Source organism: Lolium rigidum, chromosome 1 (assembly GCF_022539505.1).
Source record: "Lolium rigidum isolate FL_2022 chromosome 1, APGP_CSIRO_Lrig_0.1, whole genome shotgun sequence".
NCBI classification, from domain to species: domain Eukaryota; kingdom Viridiplantae; phylum Streptophyta; class Magnoliopsida; order Poales; family Poaceae; genus Lolium; species Lolium rigidum.
In genome coordinates this window covers 213,225,982-213,248,534 of record NC_061508.1, presented here as the reverse complement: position 1 = coordinate 213,248,534, position 22,553 = coordinate 213,225,982, and the positions used below count along the sequence as shown (strand labels likewise).

Sequence of the window (22,553 nt, the reverse complement as noted above, 5' to 3'; positions counted from 1 at the left end):
TCGTAGGCCACTTAATTTTGCTAATGACGTTTTGACCTAAATTGCCAATGACGTTTTTGCCCAATAACGTCACGATTTTCTAGGGTTTTGCCCCCCCCCCCCCGGAGTGGCCAAGGATGGTCAAAGCTAGGAACGTCATAAAGCTATGACATTTTGATTTCCAGTCATAAAAAAAACGTCATATTATGGCGGATTTCTTGTAGTGGATCTTCTACATCCTGATCATGTCCGAGATCTTCTACATCCTGATCACCTCCTTCCTTATTTTTTGTTGAAATCCCATGGACAAATTCATAATCATCTTCGTCGCCTTCCCACCGATAGCCATCCATGAAACCACGCATGAGAAGGTGGTCCCGCACCATATCGGCTTTAGGGTCCATAAAGCTCGTCAGACTTGCATCTTCGACACGGACATCTTATCTCCTTTTGGTTATTTCTAATCATCTCGGCTGTCGCGGCTTTCAAAAACCTAGCCACAACGCCTTCGCTCATCATGCGGACCATGGTTGCCTGCGGGTATAGAGAAAATGGATATCTTAGCATACCAAAAGAAAATTTTGGCATGACCTTCCCTAAAAATAGGACATGTATATGCGTAGTATGCCCAACATTCGCCGAAACGGAAATGAATCAACGTTTCGGCAAAATATTGGCAACTCCATCGCATTTCAAATCCCTCGCAAACAAAAACACATGCAACACATGTGTGGAGGCTTCGCATATACAACACATGTGGATCCGGAGGCTTCGCATACAACACACATGCACGTGACGCTTTTCGCGCATGCGCACAACACATGATCATCGAGCTTCGCACATAACATATGTGCACACACACGTGTACGTGACGTGTGTGCAAGACGATCGGAACCGGTCACACACAAAGCATAAAACCAACAAAGTTACCGATACGGCGAGACCTAGAGTGTTGGATAAGGTAAAAAGTTGAGATTGAGTAGGGTATTGAGCTAAGAAAGCTTCACCATTACTTACCTATGAAGAAAATTAAGTTTACCAACTTAATTTTGGTGAATGAAGAGGTGAAAATAAGGTGGGAAGGAGGGGCAACAAGACCAGATCCAGATTTGGTGGGAGGTGGTGGTGGAAGAGTGTTTGGGGAAAGTGGGTGGCACATGTGAGTGGAGGGGTTAAAAGCATGAAATGGTCCCAGATTAGCAGTGGCGCACCACCTAGCCGTGCGCCACTGCTAGGATGACATAGCAATTGCGCACTGCTAGATGGTGCGCCACTGCTAAGCCTCTCATCTCTAAATGGGCTCTGGCCACCCCTTAGCAGTGGCGCACCTAATGACATGCGCCATAGGTAACCTACGTAGCAGTGGCGCACCACCAAAGTGCGCCATTGCTAAGCCTATCATCTCTAAACGGGCTCTGGACACCTCCTAGCAGTGGTGCACCACACCAACGTGCGCTATAGGTAAGAAATGTAGCAGTGGCGCACTCCGGAGACGTGCGCCACTACTAGGTTGGGGGAGGAGCTGGCCTCCTGTCACCACTTACTTATGGCGCACCACAATCAAGGTGCGCCACTACTTTTGTAACAGTGGCCCACCGTTTTGTGGTGCGCCACTGCTAAGTAGTAGTGGCGCACGGCAGTTATGGTGCGCCACTGCTGGCAGTCTTACGGCTAGGCCTTTTCCTAGTAGTGCGGAACTAATTTACCTTTCGAATTCTCAAACTAATCTCGTTTTTGACTTAAATAAGCTTCAGTACAAAGTCTGCTATTGTGCTCTCAATGATTAATTGATTGGGTGCATCTTGGCTGGCTCCCGTACATTTCTGGCTGCAGATATAAAGAGCACTTTTGCCACCATGTAAGTAAAAGTTCTTAAATTCAATTCGGCTCTCGGGTGCACATGCTTCCTCTACCAACAAAACATATTTCTAAGTGTGAAAAAATTTTGCAAAAAAATTCTACATGTACATCTCCATAATATATGTGTGTGCGTCAAGTTTCACGAAAAAATAATATTTTTTGTGATCTATGTAAAAAAGAGAAAACTTATCCTGTGAAAAGAATTGTTTTAAGCATTGAATTTTGTCTTTTTTACACACGTCACATGATAAGTTCATTCTTTATGAAACGACTATGTGAGCGCGTAGCACATGAATATGTACGTGCGAATTTTTTATTTCAATTTTTTTGAATTTTAAAATATGTGTAAGATGCATTTTAAAATATAGGGAGCATATGCTCCCATGTTCCAAAACACCACTCCCGTTATTGTTATGCATTTTATCTTCACTCGGTAACATGCCTCTTACCGTAAAATGACACTGCTAGTTACCAATTCATGCCTTTTCTATCCTTTCTCTATTTATGCAGATCATTCATTTGTTTTACTAGTTAAATTGTTAATTAGTTATTCATGTAATTTTTATTCAGTAATGCATTTTGAGTGAAATACTTTATTTTAGTGTTTTGAATTTAGATTGTACCCATTGACGCAAAGTAATATTTATCTAGCGGAGTCTTCCATTTTCTCATTTATCGACTCCGCCACACCTTAAATTTTTTTCTGCCTCCCCCACTGATGACAAACACTAGCAGATCAATGAACTACCACTACCACATCCACATCCTTAAGCAGTAGCACTAGCAGATCAATGAACTAGCACTACCACAGCGACATCCTTAAGCAGTACCACTAGCAAATCAATGAACTACCACTACCACATCAATGAAGAGCGAGAAAAGTAAGAGCGACCTTACAGTCAAAGGAGCCACACGCAGCACCGAGATCGGGGAAGCAAGGAACCCTACTACCCTAGCGAAGATGCAGGCAGCACGAGCGTCCCAGTGGTAGAGTCAGATGCAACCTAGACAACCTCCACAACCTCGACCGGGGACCAAGGAATGTCCTACAATGAATTCGTTCAGACCACCCATGTGTACCCACAAGATCTACATCTAAGGCTAGGATTTGCAGAAGCTTACCACAACCGAAGTCATCGATGCAGAGGAAGAAGACGACCATCCACGGTCAGAAGCCCCCGCTACAGCCACCGTCGCCGCTGCAAGCCTCGCCGACCGTGCAGGTGAGGAAGAGCCGGCCATGACGCTAGATCGGGAAGGGTGGATGAGCTTGAAAAGGGGGGAAATGGGGGATTTGGTTTTGGCGGTGAGAGAGCCGCTCCTATATACGGTGGCGAAATTTCAAGCACTCATCCCGCCGAGATTTAGCCGTCTCGCGCGAGCTCGCGCCATCTCCCGCGGTGGCTCTGCGAGAACACGACGTTCTCGAGTTCTGCCGGAACGCTAGAAACGGCCGAACCAGGCGTTTCCCATGGTGTGGCTCGAGGGTGCTTTGAGAAACTGTTCATGCAAGAACACGAGCTATAACCAAATGGACCCAAAAATGCTGAACCGATGCGAGCGAAGGGGCGCACATTCTACCAAAAACGTGCCCTTCGTGTCCTATCTAGAAGAGCGTAAACACGTTGAGGTTGGCATTTAAAAAAAATAGAGAACAACAATCCGGTCTCTGCATAGAGCTGTTTTTATTAAAGCATTTTGCATATCTGAGTATGACAAAATCAAGGATCACGTAATGTGGTAGAGGTTGGTTATCCGGAAACTCTCATTTGCAACTAGTTACGCCCGCACCCCATTTTTTGTTGTGACACTTCTAAGTTTCCAAAAAATGCAAACTAAAATTCTAGACATACATTTTGTTGTGTCTTGTGCATCTGTGAAGTTTCATCCAAAAATATATCAAAATGTGAGGTCACATTTTGACATATTTTTGGATGAAACTTCACAGATGCACAAGACACAACACAATGTATGTCTAGAATTTTAGTTTGCATTTTATGGAAACTTGGAAGTGTCACAACAAAAATGGGATGCAGGCGCAACTAGTTGCGGAATTGGTTATCAGTCAATTTTCAAACACTACCTGCTGTTAATAATTTAATCCTTGTTGATCGTTTTCTTTCCCTCTCACCATGAACTGTGTACTTCTCAACGAGTCGACCGATCTGGATACTATTTTTTTTGAACAAGGGACCTAGAAGCTAACATTCAGCGGTGGCAAATACAAGTACATAGAGGACCAAAAAATAAAGAAATTACAATGAGGTCCAAACATTTTGCATAGAGAACCCTAAAGATAACATTGGAAAAGCCATCGGGTCCAACTCCATTGCCGCCGAATCGCTGCAACACAGCACAGCCAAGAACCACGCCGCCGGGGACTGAGCCACTTGGGGCGAGGCACCGGGAGCTAACTGCACTGGTGCTAAAGGGCCTCCGTCTCGGCATAGAAGCCTGGAGGTTGATCTTCACCTGCAACAGCCGGCCGGGAAAAACCGACGCCGACGTAAATGATGAGAGTGGTCGCCCTTCGACCATCTTGAACGGCAGCAGAGGAAGAACCGCCGCTGATTCACTCCCAGGAGCAGCTTCAGAGCTCTCTTGCTGCAGATCCCGTGCCTGACAACCCAGGACATGGACTCCATCTTTCTCCGCATCACCATGACCCGAGGAAGCCAACTCCCTGTCAAGCTCGTCCGCGTCGAGACTGCAACAGAACAAGGTCTTATTGATAGAGATTTCCGCCGCCTCCCTCCTCGCCACCTTCGGCTCCGACCCTTGGAGCACCGCCGCGAGGAAGATGGACAGCAGCGCACAGATCCGACCCCCAAAATCTGCAGCGAATCTCATGGCATAAAGCCAGACTTCAACACATGGCCAACACCTACAACTAATGCTATCTCAGCTATGTACAGGAATACCGGCGTCAGCTCCTAGCCACTTCCACCGGCGGCGCCGGCAGAGAGAGCATCGGAGAGACCCGGAGAACAACGGCTGACTCTCAAAACTAATGTAGCGGTGTGAGAGGGGAAAAGGGGAAAGTGATCCGAATACTATTTTATTGTCCCTTCATTGGCACTCCATCGAGAATATTAGCATTCTTGCTTAATTATGTGCGTGGGTGCGCGGTCTTTCTCTAGAATCCTGATACTGGTCGTCTGAAAAATAGATAAAATTCATGTTGCTCCCGTCAAACCCCACATGATAGCCGAGCCATGGGAAGATTTTTTTAGGCTGGTCATAGTGGGAAGTAACTTAGACTAGTAACATGACATATGTTACTAGTCTAAATTACTACCTCTATAGTGGGTATTAGTAACTTATATGTGGTTTCATGCATGTGTTATTTATTATGTTCTAGACTCATATTGTCTTGGGATGTGTGTAGTTACCATATCACTATGTTTCTTCATTTAATCTCATGCCATGTCACCAAATTGCCTTGAGATGTGTGATGTTACTACATACGTTACTTCCACTATGAGTAGTCTTAGCAACGGGCCTCCGTAAGTGGCCATAAAGAACATACACTAGATTTAGATGTGCGCCTTGGCGCACGACCCCGTGAAATTCACATCGATTAACATTTTGTACTCCGTATTAAAGTAAACAAAATTACGAACAAAGTAGAAAACTCTTAGACAGTCAGGAAAACAGTAAAATATATTACAATAACACCCTATTATAAATGACATGGTAAATAGCACAATATACAATCAGATGGAGCAGCTACATTCGGTGGTATGTATACTCACGTGAAGGTATGAACTTAATAAAAACAACAAATACCTCTCTTTGATTGTTACACTGGATGGATACGGATGCTAGTTTGTAACAAATATACCTCATTTAATATTCTTGGTTTTATAATAAAAGTTCACTTGGTTCCTCAACTCGCGCTACTGCACAATCAACATCTTACTTCAGCTACACCATGATTGGAAGCAGTAATCAAAGACAAAACCATGATTTACCATGGAGCTTTAGCATTCATGTATAAATCTATTTCAGAATCAACATAGCAGGCTACATCAGTCTCCACCAAGACGTTAGCCTAAGATATTCTACGAAATATAAAGAGATCAAAACTGAAGTGAACCATTAGCCTAAGACAAATTATTTCATGAAATAACATGACACCTTTGAGAGGAGCAGACACTACATCACATGAGGTTGCAGGTCAGCCAGAGAGGAGGGATGCCTCGTTTAGCTCAGGCTTGTACAGAGATGGTGAGATCGTCAGTGTTGACACCTTGCCAGGACCAGACCAACCACGGAAAACCCCACCACTGCAAGCCTACGGTCGTGGCTCAGCATTGCGGAGGCGATCTCCGAGCAGAGCCCAAGACGTGTCTCCTGAATGTCAAATCAATGACAATATAGAGGGTACATAAGATATATAATTGAACGACCACAGAGAAGAACATCTGTACTTCAGAATAATGAGACAATGATAATGTTTAGACAAAAGAGAACTTTTTTTCTACAACACAGATCATGGGATGCATGTGTTTTTCTTAGACAAAATAATTTCAAAGCACGAGTTCTGCTATAGTATTATGATACACATACATGCTGGGATTTTCATTATTATTTAGACAAAAAAAGAAGTATGTTGGTATCTACTTGCGCCAGCTCCACCTCGCCGCTCAATGGAGGTGTGGTACTAAGAAGAGATAAAAATATGCACCGGAGATAAAAATATGCACCGGGCATCGAACACACAAGATAACTCACGGATGCACAGACGAGGACAATGCGAACAAACACAAAACAAATACCAAAAGGCAAAGGAGCATAGAAAAGGCCAAAGAACAAAAAAAACAGCAGCCACAAACAAACCAAAAGAAGTGCCAAAAGAAGGAACATATAGGTGAATAATAAACAGAAGGGAAAACTTTAAATAAAGAAAAAATGAGGAGTAACAAACGAAGAATAAACCCTCTAAAAAACCCAGAAGCAAGAACCCCAAAAGAATTAAATAGGTTTCCAAATCGAGAACAGGAAGACAAAAAACGAGGGGGGAAAGGAAGACAACTAATAGGAAATCCAAAAAAGAGGAAGGCACAAACCGAAGATGAGCCGGCCTGAAAAACCTGAAAGAACTAAAGAGTTGCCCAAAATCAAGAATAGGAAAACCAAAAAGCAATGCTCCTAGTATATTTTCATTGTTATCAGCAGACTGGTAAAATATTTGGGATTTATCCTGAAGCTAGGCACCAATCAGTTTCACAATACCCAAAAGCAAGAATAGGTTGCACAAAACTGAAAAGCTACAAATGAATAAGTTCCAGCTTTGTATTTGGGATCTATCTGATATTGTACCTAGACATGGTAAAATATTTACAAAAATTCTAGTACTTTCAAAGAAAATAAACAGAGATCTGTTATCCACACCACCCCGTTATCTGGGTCATGATAACGAAAGATGCAATAGTAATGTCAAACCAATAAGGCAACCCAAGTTTTTAAATAACTGATCTTAAAAATATCAACTAAAATGAAAATCGCTGAAAAAATGAGATCAAATCAAGATAAAGCACCGATGCATGTGTCCAACAAAAACTTTGAGCTGTAATGGACCATAATTATATAACGTACATATTAAGTTGCATACCATCAGCAAGAAGAGTATCGGTTTAATCTCTAACCACGTTAAAATATAGACATACAAAATAACTACATATTTCTTACTTTCTGCTGGAAGATGTGAAGGAAAAAATACATTTGTGAGGGGCTCAATTCTGCAACTTTGAAGATTGGCCTATTGTGGTGAGGTAAAACTCTTAACAATTTCTCAACAGGGCAAGGCTTACTTCTGTGAGTACTTCTTCTACAACCAAAAGGACACTCTATGAGCAACAGCACTTCTAACCGGTACTTAAAGGCTTCACCTCAGAAGTTTGGGTAAATAAAAAAAGGAATTGAATGGGGAACCATACGTACCAGAACTCAGTGTATCCCATCTATGATGCGTGAATGAATTGGAGTACAACAGCATGGTCATGCTGGGGTGAGGAAGAATAAAAGTTGATTCAAAAAAGTGTGTCAATTTTTTTTCATGAAATGCCTATAGTATAACATGTAGTTACCACTTACCAGAAGTCATATTTTACTTGATACTTCAGCTACCAAACGTTTTTCATTTGATGGATATCAACTCTAAATGAGCTGCACACAAGCAAAAGTGAAGGGTCAGAAGGTCAACAGATTGATATAGACTTCATCATAGAAAATACTAAATTATGCTAAGAGATACGATACCTGAGCTACATCCTTCGGAAATTGCTCGCTCTCACATGTAAGCTGACCAAAGCACTCAACATAGACCAAAGTTTGTGCCTTCAAACAGAAAAAAAAACAGAAGTGGCTCATTAACATCAGGTGATTTCAAATATGCAGCGTATCTAGCGTAATTCAATCATCAGTACGGTACCTGTTTCTGCTGCACATCATGTGCCAGGGCAGAACAGAGATGAGAACTGGAGCCCATCGATCCACTTCCCATTTGATGCTGACATATTTAGTGGTCTAAGAACCTCCTCAATAAACGATAGAGGTGTTACATATGTATACTACTGCATATGACCATCGTAAAGATATGTCAGATACTAATCGACAAAATTTAGAGAGCACAAGAGCTTGACTGTTTAGATGAATGAAGATGGTAAATATTGCCCCAAAGCCACCACCAAGAGCTTTCTCGCTCAATTGAAGTCTCAAGACCAAAACAACCAAGTGTTAAATTGAATGAACTGGTGCATTTAATGCAGAGGATGATCTGGGACAAAGCGCATGAATTTACATTACAAATCAACAATTTTCAGAAGATTAAAACACAAAATAGTAGAAATCAAGTTTGGACACAACAGAACATATAGTAAAGGCAAGACTTGTAGGATAGATAGCTGCAATTACCTTATTATATATACCAAAATGATAACCTATAGTTGACATAGGCATCCCAAATGGGCCTGCCGAATATAGTACCCGGGGTTTTATTGAAGGCCCACTACCCGAAGAATAAGAAGATTCGGAAGCCCAAGATGTGTTAAAGGAAAAGATAGAGTTGTAATAGGAAGTGTTATTTGTAATCTGGCGGGATGAGTTAGAAACCGTCCCGGACTCTTAACTTGTACGAAACGAAACCCTCGGCTCCACCTCTTATATAAAGGGGGAGTCGAGGGACGAAGAGATCATCGAATCATTGTCTCGCAAACCCTAGTTTTCATATTCGTCGAGTACTTTTCGGCTGAAACCTTCGAGATCTACTTGCCCTCTACTTCTAACTAAACCCTAGCCTACAATCCATAGGCATTGATAAGTTAATCCCTTGTCATTTGGCGCCGTCTGTGGGAATTAGAGGCGTAAGGAGCTGATCTCGATGGCACGTTCAAGATCTTCGACATCGTCAACCGGAAGCAACACTATGGATCGAGGTAAACAGATCGCTGCTGGTCTTGTTGATTTTGTTCCTCACCCACCCTCCCGTTTGGATGCATATGCGTATCTGGCGGAGCCCTTGGAGATGACGTTCGGAAGGTTCCACTTTCGCGTCGAGAAGGAAGGGTCGTATCGTGTCGAAATTCCGATTTCGTCGGGATCGTCGGCGGTCGATTCTGATTTTTCAAGCTATGCATTGTCAACTGAGTCAGAAGAAGAAACTTCGGCAACACGTTACGTCAGCATCAGAGCAAGAGAGAAACTCGCCAAGATCTCCAGCAACGCATCGTTTGAGTCATCTGCGGACTCATATATAAGCGATGGCTCAAGCGATGTCGACAGTTACAACTTCATCGACAAATCTCTCACAGTGGGCAAGGTCTTCATCAATCTCAACAATGATGTCACCGAACCCAACATAGATCTGAGTACAAAATATCATCAGATTTATGCTATCGAAAATCAAGAGGAAACATCGGAGGCTTTCGACGAGTTGGGAAATCCTTTTGTCGATCCCTCAGATTTAAGGAGAGGTATGGGCACTAAATATGTCGGGCCCACACCACGCGTCAGAGTTCAACTTCCACAGGCAGCCTGGGATAGAGCGGCAAAAGCCATAGATGGTTCAGAACCAATGACGACGACAGCTACAGCTCAAGAACTGCAAGCTTATCAATATATGCTCGCACGAACTGCCCGAGAAATAGAAAAACAGACAGACTGAGTTGAACAGGAGAAAGGAGGCAGCTTCGCATCCAGCGAGAGAAGGGCAGATCTAAGTGGACAATCTAGAGTTTCGGGTGATAGCCACAGAGAGGCTCGGAACGAGAGGAAGATCAAGGTTACAACACATACCCGAAGCGTAAAGAGAGCACTTGATTCAAAACCTCGACATGTCTTTTATGACGATAGATACAAGAGGAAATATTATCCCTAAGACACCGTAAGCCGGGTATATGGCGACACAAGCTTACATCCTTGCATCCGGACCACCCCCGGGAGATCCAAGGGAAACATTATACAATATGGCGTTAGCAGGGGTTGGAGCTATGGGGACAGCGTTCGTAGCAACGCCTCCCGAAGAAGCGGCAAGGCAAAATAGTCCACGACCTGCAGCAGCAACGGCGGCAGCTCCGGAAGGACCAAGTGGAGCAAGAGATACAGGAGCACAAGCAAGGGTCGATAGAGCGAGGCAAAGCAGAAGGGATCATCGGCAGTCCCCGGAGCTTAATGACGAGGATATGTGCGGTCTACCGTGCTTCACGAGAAGAGTCCGAAAAACTCGAGTCCCCTCAGATTCAAGTTACCCGATCACTTCAAAAAGTTCGACGGCCCGCAAGATCCGGAGGACCGGTTAATAGATTACCTCGAGACGGTGAAGCTAACTCGGAGGAACTAGAGCAACAGCGATGCAAAGTATTCAGGTGCACTTAAGTGGAGCCGCACGATCTTGGATCAAAAACTCCCGCCGAGATCCATCGACAGCTGGGAAAGTTTCGAGGACGTATTCGTCAAGAACTTCAGTGTCCACATGCAAGAAGCCTGCGTCGTTAGAAGAGCTGAGGGCGTGTCGACAAAGGCCAGATGAGTCAATGAGAAAATACATCCAAAGGTGGAACATCATAAAAAACTCGGCAGAAAATATATCTGACGAGAGAGCAATAGATGCGTTTGTCGCAGGAATCAGGCGTGGAGATTTTGTCGAGGACTTGGGAAGGACCAATCCAAAAACAAGTATCCGCGTTGATGGAGATAGCAAATAAATGGGCAGACGGAGAAGACGCTGTCCACAATAAACGACACGAGTCGCCGGAGGAGGACCGTGGTCGAAATTATCAATCGAGGCGACGATTTCCTCGGCAGTATCGTAACTACGACGCTCCAGTGGCAAATTTCGGCCGGATTCCGAGCCGCGCAGGAGGAAACAATAGAGATGATTATCAGAGAAGTAATGAACAGAGAAGCGACAATAGAGACGACTCCCGCAATAGACAAAATAGTGGGCCGAGGTTTCCAAGACCTTTCGTGTCCCCCGAAGAAATGCTGAACGGACCGTGCCAAATGCACTTCTTCCTCGACAGCAACGGGAAAAGACAGTCAGGGCACCTGCAGAAAGACTGTCGAAATTTCCAAGCAATGTTCAGATGTGCAGAAAATGCTCACGCTCGAGCAGCACAGAGAAACCCTCGGGAGCCTAGGAGCGAAGTTCATCTACCGCCACCTCCCGCGATTACAGAGGACAATCGACACCAGCCTAAGAATAGCGGCAGCACCTGCACCACCACCCTATGTTGATCCTAACTCCAACGGAGCAAGTGTCGATGATTCGAAGGGAAGGCCATCCAATAGAGCTCAAAAAGTAATCTCACGACAGGTGTTCATGGCGTAGAAAATGCCTCCACCAACAAGTTGAGTACCTTAATTGGTCGGGACAAGATATCGGCTTCACAATAGCAGATCATCCGCAAGCAAGTTCCTCGACCGGGGCAGTCAAGCACTTATTCTCGCCAGCGAGCTATTGCGGGCTTTGATGTTTCTCGAGTATTCATAGATGGTGGCAGCAGCTTAAACCTTATGTATGCGGATACATTGAGGAAGATGAACATATCCTTAGCAAACCTGAAGCCAACGGACACAAGGTTCCACGGCATCACACCGGAAAAACCAAGTTACCCATTGGGAAAGATCAACCTCGACGTTCGGCTTTGGAACCCGAGAAAATTATAGAATCGAGAAATTGGAGTTTGAAGTCGTGGATTTTCCATCGCAATACCACGCCTTGTTGGGACGACCAGCATATGCTAGGTTTATGGCAGTACCACACTATACATACCTGTTATGGAGATTGCCCGGACCCAAGGGACCAATCACGGTCAAAGGGAGTTTCGCCTTAGCCGATAAATGCGACAAGGATTTCCATCGGTTATCGAAACCTTCGGGATGCGAAGCTGAATACTTGGCGTCGAAAAGCATGACCGATTACGACGCATCGCCGGACGTTGGAAGGCCAAACAAAGAATCAACTTTCAACACAGAGAAAAATTCTAAGGAGGTGCAGATTCACCCGACAGATCCAAAAAAGACGACATCCATTGCAAACAACATGGATATCGCATAGGAAAGCGCGCTCGTCGAGTTCCTCCGTGAGAACTGGAAAATCTTCGCATGGTGTCCAGCTGACATGCCAGGAGTACCCAGGAACTTGCCGAGCACCACCTAAATTTGGATCCAACAGCGAAACCAATCGGACAACCTTTGCGGCGTTTTTCGAACCAAACCGCAAATCCATGCTATCAGAAATAAATCGACTAGAGGAAGCTGGTTTTATCGGAGAGATATCTACGAAGCCACATGGGTAGCTAACCCGGTGATGGTGCCGAAGAAAAATACGACAGTCCTTCGCATGTGCGTCGACTTTACGTGTCTCAACAAACATTGCCCTAAGGATCACTTCCCCTCCCAAGGATCGATCAAATCATCGACTCCACGGCAGGTCGTGAACGTCTTTCCTTTTTGGATGCATACTCTGGTTATAACCAGATCAGATTAAAAGAAGATGATGAAGCCAAAACAGCGTTTATTACACCTTACGGCGTGTTTTGCTACAAGACAATGCCCTTTGGTCTAAAAATGCGGGAGCAACATATCAGAGGATGATGCAGAAGTGTTTAGCAACACAGATCGGGAAAAATGTGCAAGTATATATCGATGATGTCGTCATAACATCAAAAAAGGGGACAACGCTGATCGAGGATCTCAAAGAAACTTTTGACAATCTCGACAAATTCTGCCTCAAGCCGAACCCGACGAAGTGTTCTTTTGGCGTCCCAACTAGGAGAACTTCGGGATTTCTAGTTTCAGCAAGAGGGATTGAAGCAAATCCCGACAAAATACAAGCCATAGTAACAATGAGGAAGCCAACGAAGTTGAAAGAAATACAGCAGACTAACCGGGCGAGTCGCAGCCTTTGAGCAGCATTCGTCGCCGAGTTAGGAGAAAAAGCGTTACCATTTTATGCGCTGATCAAACAAGGAGATAAATTCCAAGTGGAACGAAGAAGCCGATAGAGCTTTCGAGGATCCGAAGCGAAAAATATCGACACCACCAATCCCGGTGGCTCCAAAGGAAAAGGAACCTCTCCCGCCGTATATTGCAGCCACACCCCAAGTGGTTAGCACGGTGTTAGTTGTCGAAAGAGAAGAAGAAGGGAAAATCCATGGAGTACAAGCACCAAGTATACTTCGTGAGCGAAGTCTTGTCTCCCTCAAAACAAAGGTACCCTCAGCACCAAAAGCTAGCATATGGAGTGTTCACGACAAAGACGAAAATTGCGCCACTATTTTTCGGCACACCCGATCATAGTGGTCAATGAAGCTCCTTTGTCAAATATACCGAACAACCCGAAGCTACGGGTCGTGTCTCCCTTTGGGGAATAGAACTTTCCCTCGGGACATCACGTATGAAAAAGAAAAGCAATAAAGTCGCAAATACTACCGGACTTCATCGCGAGTGGATGGAGTTGCAAAATACAGGACCCCGCATTTATCGAGAACCTGGACTATGAACTTTGATGGGTCCAAGAGACTAGAAGGGGTCGGCGCAGAGTAGTACTCATATCACCCGAAGGCGACAAGTTGAAGTACATCCTTCGGATGACGTTCCCTAACGCGTCTAACAATGAAGCATAATATGAGGCTCTCATACACGGGATGAAGATGGCGAAAGCCTGCGGAGCAACTCGATTAAAAATCTTTGGCGACTCACAGCTGGTAGCTCAGCAAGTTATGAACCAATGTGACGCAGTCAATGATAGCATGATGGCATACAAGGAGGTGTACAATGAGCTCGAGAAGTTGTTCGATGGATGCGAAGTAAATCATATTAGTAGATTGAGCAACGACGAAGCCGACGTTCGGCAAACATCGGGTCGCAGAGTGCCTTGCAGTCCCACCAGGTGTATTTTGGGAAGAGATAACAGAGAGATCCACCGAGTCGACAAAATTAAAAAAGAAGGAGAAGAAACCCTCGGGGGCTACCAAGGAGAAGCAAGAGGAAGAAGAAGAAGAGCAAGACCTGGTCATGGTAATACAAATACCATGGATGCAGCCATACATATCATATATACTCGGGAAAGAAATACCCGACGATCCAGTCGAGGCAAGGCGAGTAATTCGACGATCCAAAGCTTTCACAGTGGTTAAGGGAGAATTATATAAGAGAAGTATTTCAGGCGTCTTGCAAAGGTGCGTCACACCCGAAGAAGGAAGAATAATTCTGAAGGATGTACACGAAGGAATATGTGGCCACCACGCAAGTAGTCGAGCTATCGCAGCCAAGGTTTTTCGGGCAGGATTCTACTGGGTTAACAAGCAATTGAGGATGCTAAGGACATAGTACGAACTTGCGACGCGTGTCAAAGGTTTGCCGCAAAACCTCACTCTCCAGCAGCAGAGCTAGCACCAATACCTTTGTCGTGGCCCTTTGCACAATGGGGACTCGATATGGTGGGCAAGTTACATAAATCATGGCCAGGGGGAAAGGAGTACATGCTAGTAGCCGTCGACAAATTTACAAAGTGGATAGAAGCAAAGCCGATAAATTCACCAGACGGAGCATCTGCAGTAAAATTCATACAAGGCCTCGTCTTCGCATTTGGAGTGCCCCACAAGATAGTCACGTGCATAACGGCAGCAATTTCACATCCAATGAATTCAAAGACTATTGCAAAGAGGTGGGTATCAAGCTGAACTTCGCGTCGCTTGCACATCCTCAAACCAATGGGCAAGTCGAGAAAGCCAATGGCATCATCTGCAATGGCATCAAGAAACGTCTGTTGGGACCTTTAGAAAAAGCTCGACATACCTGGCCTGAAGAACTACCAAGTGTGCTGTGGAGCATCCGAACAACACCAAATACGGCGACACAAGAAACCCCGTTTTTTCTGGTCCATGGCGCGGAGGCAGTACTTCCAATAGAAATAGAGCACGACTCTCCTAGAGTCACAGCATATGATGAAGAAGCTTCAAAGATAGCATTGGAAGACGATGTAGACGCACTCGATGAAGCTCGAGACGAGGTATTATCAAGGGTTACAAAATATCAACAGGACTTGAAAAATTATCACAGTCGACGTTTGCGGCCAAGATCTTTTCAAGTGGGGGACTTAGTTCTTCGGCTCACGCAAAAAAGTCATGAAAAACTCGAATCACCATGGCTTGGCCCTTACATCGTCACGGAAGTAATCGGAGGAGGAGCATACAGGATAAAGGACAAGAAGACAGGGGTGGAGGAGCCAAACCCCCGGAACGTGGCGCAACTTAGGCGGTTCTACGCCTAGAGTCGAAATATAGTCCTTGTAAAACTTCAATGTACTCGAAACGCCCACGAGTTTTCGTACGCACTCTTTTCCTTTTTCGGGGCACCGAGTGGGGCCAGGAAAGGTTTTTAATGAGGCGGGCTCGTGGTGCTACAATATAATAAAGATAGTGGAGATATACTTCTTATTTTTCGACACGCTCGGGGGCTCAAACGCCCAAGTCTCAAAATACATACAATATAGATTCACTGAAATATTTCGCCTTGGTACATTAATACCTCGCCAAATATAAAAAAATCGGGAGACAGCAATCAAAATATAGTGTACACATCAAAAAACATAAGTGCCTTGGTTTAAAAACCTCGCCATGCAAATATAGAACTTCGACATCAAAGATACTCAAAAATGGGTAATCTACCCATAAGGACAAACAAAGATGTCTTATTCCAGCAGAAAAAATAGATTTCAAGAAAGGAAAAATAGTGCAATCCTCGCCTAGTTAAGCTCGGGGGCTTCAACAACATAGAGGACCTCAGCAACATACAATGAGTTCCTTCGAATATATGAGATACAAGGTTTCTAACATGATACAAGTCAATTAAATCCCAAGATAGTATCTACCGACAAACCCCTGGTTGTTTTATGTTCAAGCATAAGAACCCTTGGTAAAGAACTCGAGTCCATCCGAAGAAGTTCATCTATTATCGACTCGGCCACAGGAGCTACCATGGCATCGATTGAGTCAATATCATTTTTCCGACGCGTTTTCTTGGCCGGGCAACCAAGCAACAATCTTCGTCGGTCCAACTTTGGGTAACAAATGTTTATCATAATCATGGCAAATCTCGCTCCAAAGCAAGTGAGTTGAGCCCGCACAAAGTTATGGATGCGAGGAGCATCCTCGAATACCTCCAATAATTCGGGAAGAGTTTTCGGAACCTCGTTTCGCGGAAACAGATTCCTATAGACAAGGGTTAATGTCGACGTGCAAAAGCTGAGAAAATCGCGCACCCGGCAAGCACGATCTTGGAACCTAACAATTTGTTGGGTTCGTTCAGGAGTGGCCCGTAACAAACACCCATGATTAAGGGAGAGGTTAACAAGAAGATTTGTCCTCTCATTCACCCTCCGATCTTCGGCAGCAGTAATCAAGAACCGAGCCTCGTTAAAAGCAACAGTGGCAAGAAATTGGAAGAAAGGCACAACGAAGATAAAGAAGAGGCATCAAAAGAAGGCAAAAACGTACCTAGCATATCCGTGCTAGCCTCTAGCATCAGCTCAAGCATACTATTTTCTCAGGTTGTGGCTCCCTTTGCTTCCAAGCATAAGAAGCATCCCTAGCAGCCACAGCTTTCTTCGGCTTGATGAAGAGCAAGTTTTTCTCCTTCGTAGGCTTTTCGAGATTGTTCCATCATGGCCAAAGTTTGTTTCTTCATAGACCGAAGTTGTTGTCGAAGTTCTTGTAAATCTTCCGACAAATGTCCGCTTGATGAACTCTTGAGGAGACCAGGGTCGACTAATATTTTCTTCGAGAAGGAAGATGCAGGTGAAGCAGTGGCAGAGCAAGGAGGAGTCGAGTAGTTATCAAATATTAACTGGAAAAGAAAGGCCCAGGATCAATAAAAAGCACGAAGGGAAAATTTCATTACTTGCTAGAATATTTACATGGGTATTACAAAAGAAAGTTCTCCAGAAAGACTAAGTGAGTAATTGTCGCCAAGGCTAAAATGGCGACAAGAGCAAAAGAAACGGAAAAGGAAACAAGGAGGCATGCCACTAGACCTCCGGCCTCGAGGAGCTAGGAGTCGAAGTTGGCTTGATCCCGAGATACGCCAAGATTTTCTTCGTATTGGGCTTGGCCGCCTTCATCGCTGACTTCCACCTCGACCGTTCTATCCGATCGGTGTCGCCAACCTTCATCCAAGCCGAGAGTCCGCCGGCTGTCGCGAACCGTAGCAACAGTATTTTCAATGCAGCCACCTTCATATTTTCATGGCGCATCTTCAGCCCAAGATCTTCCGATGGATTGAAAAGCTTGGCAAGGTCAAGGAAAGTCGAAGGTTCCTCTTTCTTCGGAAAGAAGTAGGGGAACAACGCCGACAAACCCGCGACCGGCATTGGCCACGCCTTCACGAATTTCGCGCCCATGCAATTCCAAAAGAGAGAGTGCGTCAAGGAGAGGATCGTTGACGGGATTTTCCGCATCAAAATCCCGATCTGTTTGGGCTGCCACGCGAAACAAAATATTAGTCGAAAACCAAGATACAGGAAATGCAACAAAATAGAAGAAATTGAGGATATTACTCAGCGTACGTCGACATTGCGACTTCAAACGCTTGATGACCCCTTGCTCACGTGCAGCTTGTGCAGTTTTTTGCTCGTGTAAGGCAGTATTCAAGCATCTTTGAGCCTTTGCTGCAATTCTTCGACACTAGCGGCCTTTGCTTTGGCATCATCGGCTTCAGCTCTAGCTTCGCTAGCGGCAAGCTCAGCCTTCTTACGAGCCGCCTCACTTTGCTCGAGTTTTCGAGCAAGTGTCTCAAGCACGTTGGTTAGCCTCCGCAAGTTTTTCTCGTTGAGATGTGGAAAAGAAAGATCAAAAATAGCGACAGAGCAGCAGGAGTAAAAAACCAGGGAAAAACAAAGCAAGTACAAAAGTCGTTACCTTCGGCTCGTCGGCATACTCGCGGTACCCAATAAATTGGGACCCGATGCGGATAAGATCCTTGATCATAGGCTGTCAAAGAAGAAGAAAAGAAGGGGAAAAACTTCGGCATTACAAAAAGTAAGGGTCCATAAAAGCAAAATAGAGGAAAGATAGACCTCGATAAACTTACATCATCCAAGAGCTGCGACGAAGAGCTGCTCAATTGAGGAAGAGGCTCAACGATCATTTCAACCCTTGCCCTTTTTGGCGAAGGGACAAGGGGGCTCGATGGTGGAGTAGTGGTGACGACGTTTTGTTGGGGAAGCGATGTTTCATCTCCTTCAACTAGCGTGTCTGAAACAAGCACGAGACGTGACGTGCTTGTCCGAGGAGCTACGTCAAGAATCGGTACTTCTTCTTCCTCATCACTAGTAAACAAAAATCGACAAGATAAAAAGCAAGACAAGATAAATCTTTCGAGTACATAAAAAAGGGAGGAGAGATAAAAGTCGACTTACGAGCCGATGAGGGATTCAACATAAGGATCGTAAGCTGCCTTCGGATGAGAAGGAACAACTTCTTCAGCCTTAGAAATGCCGTAATCTTCAGCATCGAGTCCTTTTCCTTTGTTCCTTGGAGAAACAAGCAGGAGGAAGGGATTCAGCCGATTCACCGGCCTCGTACTCACCTTCTTTTCATGAGAAGCCGCAGATTTGTGAGAACCCGCGACTTCACTTTCAGAAACGTAAGAGCCTTGAGCATCTTCGGCAACTATACCCATTTCTTCGACTTCTCCATCCTCAGGAAGAGGAGGAAGGGAAGCCATAGTAGGGTGATTCTATAAAAAAATAGCGACAAAGGGAAAAATAGCGAGATATTAATACAATGAGATGCAGGGAAAATTCAGAACAAGATAAAAATTCGAGAAGACAAAATACCTCGGGGAGAGGATTGGTGGAGTTGTAGGGTGCCACGCGACAGGAGGAAGGAATAGGATCCTTCTTACTCGTAGAGGTAATTCTTCGAATAAGCTTCTCCAAGTCCTTCACGTAAAGATCACCGGAGAGCCTATTGGCGTCATTGGCACCCGTAGTACGTCCAAAGGGGATTTTTGCGAGCCTCGAAGAGGCTGCACTCTAATTCTAAGAAAATAGGCTGTGATTTGGACACCGGATAACTCTTTGCCTCGAGTATTTTGGAGCCGATGAATACGAGACATAAGAGCTTCGTCGCTTTCTTCTCTTCTTCGGAAGCTTCGGCGTCCCAGAGTGGCGGCGTTGAATCTTCGCGTTTCCGTCGAAGGGAACTATGTTGTGTTCCACGGAATTGGCGCTTTCTTCGTGTATATAGAGCCACCTCTTGCGCCATCCTTGGACAGAGTCGGGAAATTTGACGTCGAAATAATCGACATCGGTTCGGACACAAATAACTACGCCACCTATGTTGTAGGTGGCGTTGTGCGCGCCATTGCGGCGAAGGCAGAAAATGCGCTTCCAAAGAGCCCAATTGGGAGCGACTCCAAGGAAGCATTCACAAAGAGTGATAAAAATAGAAATATGGAGGATCGAATTGGGAGTCACCAGGTGCAACCGAATCCCGTAAACAAAGAGAAGACCGCGGAGGAAATCATGGATTGGGGGAGAGAGGCCACGGATGAGATGATCAACAAAACTAACCCGATACTCCATTGGAGGGTTGGGATAGCTTTCTTCGCCGGGAAAGCGGATGGCGTCTTCCTTCTTCATAAGGCCAAGCCTTTTCATCGAGTTGACGTCTTGATTGGAGATTTTAGATCTCTCCCACTCAAGATCTTCAGCAGCCATCGCGGATTCTCGGAGTGCTGTGGCGAGTAAGGCGCGCGCGCGGTGGCATCAACGACAATGGGCAGAGCAATGTATGCAAGTGCGGGAAATCAGAGAGAGTTGGGCGCAGGGAAAGTTTTGCGAAGAGGAACAGGTGAGCGGCGCAAGCGAGGGGATGAACGGAGGTTGAAGACAGGTTTATATAAGAATTGGGTGAAGCAGTGTGCCGTTGGATGAGGAAATCGTGTGGTGAGAATAGATCTTCTAGACACAAGGGCAAAAAAGTATTTTTACTGGGATAGGCGTTACGAGACGTGCGCCGTAAAAGCGGAGGACGTGTGTCCCCCACTTGCACGACGTGTCAACGTGGTGGAAACGATGGACCCACAAAACAGAAAAATCTCGGCCATTGATGGAGTTGAAGAAAATTTGCCAAGGGAAAATGTGTCGACAAGAAAAATAAAAGGAGAATGGCGACAGGATGGTTTATTTGCATACTTCGGGAGCCTTTGGTCAGAAACAAGTTTTTGCCCAAATGCTCGGGGCTACTTCGAAAAAAGTAAAGTTTCGACTATGGCAAATATAGAAATTGTGGGATCCTACAACCAAGCACAAGTTCTTGGCTGTAGCCTCGGGGGCTACTCCCATCGGGAGCGCTGTTCGCGCACCCGATAGATAAAAAAAAAAAAAAAAAGAGAAGAGAAAGAGAAGCAGAGAAAGATTATCGGGAGATACTGGCAATATAGCGACAAGGTGGACTAAAATGTTGAGCCTACAACCAAGCACAAGTTCTTGGCTGTAGCCTCGGGGGCTACTCCCATCGGGAACGCTGTTCGCGTGCCCGATGAAATATAAAAAGAAAAAAAAAGAAAAAGAAAGATAGAACAGCAAGAGAGTATATTTCGAGTTATAATTAACTCGAAATATACTCCCATCGGGAGATTAATATAAGTCATATTTGACTCGATAAAATGTGCCATTCCAACAGCCGGAAAAGCACTCGACAATATATTCTCAGAACGCCAAAGTTGCGATCAATTTTCGAATGCCGCAAATTTGCGAAGGTAAGACCCCGCATCTATTCTCGCCGGGCGTGGCATCGCCGAAGACTCGCGCTCGCTACTTTTATCCGTATCAACAGATACGAAGAAAAATCCTAACGGACGCGTTAGGTACTCGATAAATTTGACTCGGGACTCGACAGAATGGTAAGACCTTAAGCGGCACTCGTCGAAGTTTACACCAGCATCCCGAGATCATGTCCAGGGACGTGATTTTGAAGTAGGTTTTTGCGGATTGCCACTAGAGCAGCTTAACTAGTACCCGATCCGTCGATGAACTAGCCCCAATTACCAATATCCCTGTACAATATAGAATTTTATGAGAAGAAGTATGAAAGTTAGAGCTTTCGAGTAAAAATAAACAGTAGAGATTTTCCTTGACTCTATGATTCAAGCAAAATCTCGGGGGCTACTGACATAGGCATCCCAAATGGGCCTGCCGAATATAGTACCCGGGGTTTTATTGAAGGCCCACTACCCGAAGAATAAGAAGATTCGGAAGCCCAAGATGTGTTAAAGGAAAAGATAGAGTTGTAATAGGAAGTGTTATTTGTAATCCGGCGGGATGAGTTAGAAACCGTCCCGGACTCGTAACTTGTACGAAACGAAACCCTCGGCTCCACCTCTTATATAAAGGGGGAGTCGAGGGACGAAGAGATCATCGAATCATTGTCTGCAAACCCTAGTTTTCATATTCGTCGAGTACTTTTCGGCTGAAACCTTCGAGATCTACTTGCCCTCTACTTCTAACTAAACCCTAGCCTACAATCCATAGGCATTGATAAGTTAATCCCTTGTCAATAGTGCAATTTAGCTATCATTTCAATGTTAGGAAAGGAATAGCATTTGAGACATGTAGATTCCCTGTTAAATCTATTTGTTAGTATAGACAAGCAACTTCATACACTTATCATGGCACATATCATGTTCTGGCCTCGGGGAAAAGTGCTAGAAACCAAACCGTGGCATATCATGTTCTGGGTTTGTGGAAAGTGCTAGAAACTCAATTCACTTCCTAACATGGCAACAATAGATTCTTAAACTGTACCCAGCAAGCATCATCTAATCACAATAGCTCAACGCTGCCACAGCAGCATAAGATACAAGAAAGTGCTATCTCAAAGCACAAGAGGACACGCAAGTGTCTCACCTTGCCGCTGAACTTCTTCTCGAGCTCCCTCACGAGCCTAGCATGGATCTTCCTGAAGGCCTTGTGTAGGCGGCAGGGCACGTGGTTCCACGGCCTTCCTGTTCCCGACGATATCCAACTGGCTGCAAAGAAAACACCACCACACCATTACGGTCCACCAACAGCCAAACAAAGAGGCAGGCACGGAAGATATAGAGGGATTTAGCAGACATCAGCTTACATCACGGTGTTGATGCAGAGGTCCTTAGGTCGCTCTTGAGCTCCTGGTTGCCATTCTCCAGATCGAAGAAAGCTT

General features: G+C 44.9%; 1 long non-coding RNA gene across 4 annotated transcripts; it reads right to left on the bottom strand.

The window, feature by feature from the left end:
• Positions 1-7,478: 7,478 nt before the first annotated feature.
• LOC124689551 lies at positions 7,479-22,413 on the bottom strand. 4 transcript variants are annotated; one of them, XR_006998736.1, is made up of 6 exons: positions 22,259-22,413; positions 8,276-8,417; positions 8,104-8,181; positions 7,939-8,010; positions 7,786-7,847; positions 7,479-7,669 (listed from the first exon to the last, which is right to left on the bottom strand). It is a non-coding gene; the product is annotated as an uncharacterized LOC124689551 (long non-coding RNA). The 4 variants fall into 4 exon arrangements; XR_006998734.1 differs by having other exon boundaries at positions 7,479-7,672; positions 22,259-22,410; XR_006998735.1 differs by lacking the exon at positions 8,276-8,417 and having other exon boundaries at positions 7,479-7,672; positions 22,259-22,409.
• Between the last annotated feature and the right edge of the window lie 140 nt (positions 22,414-22,553).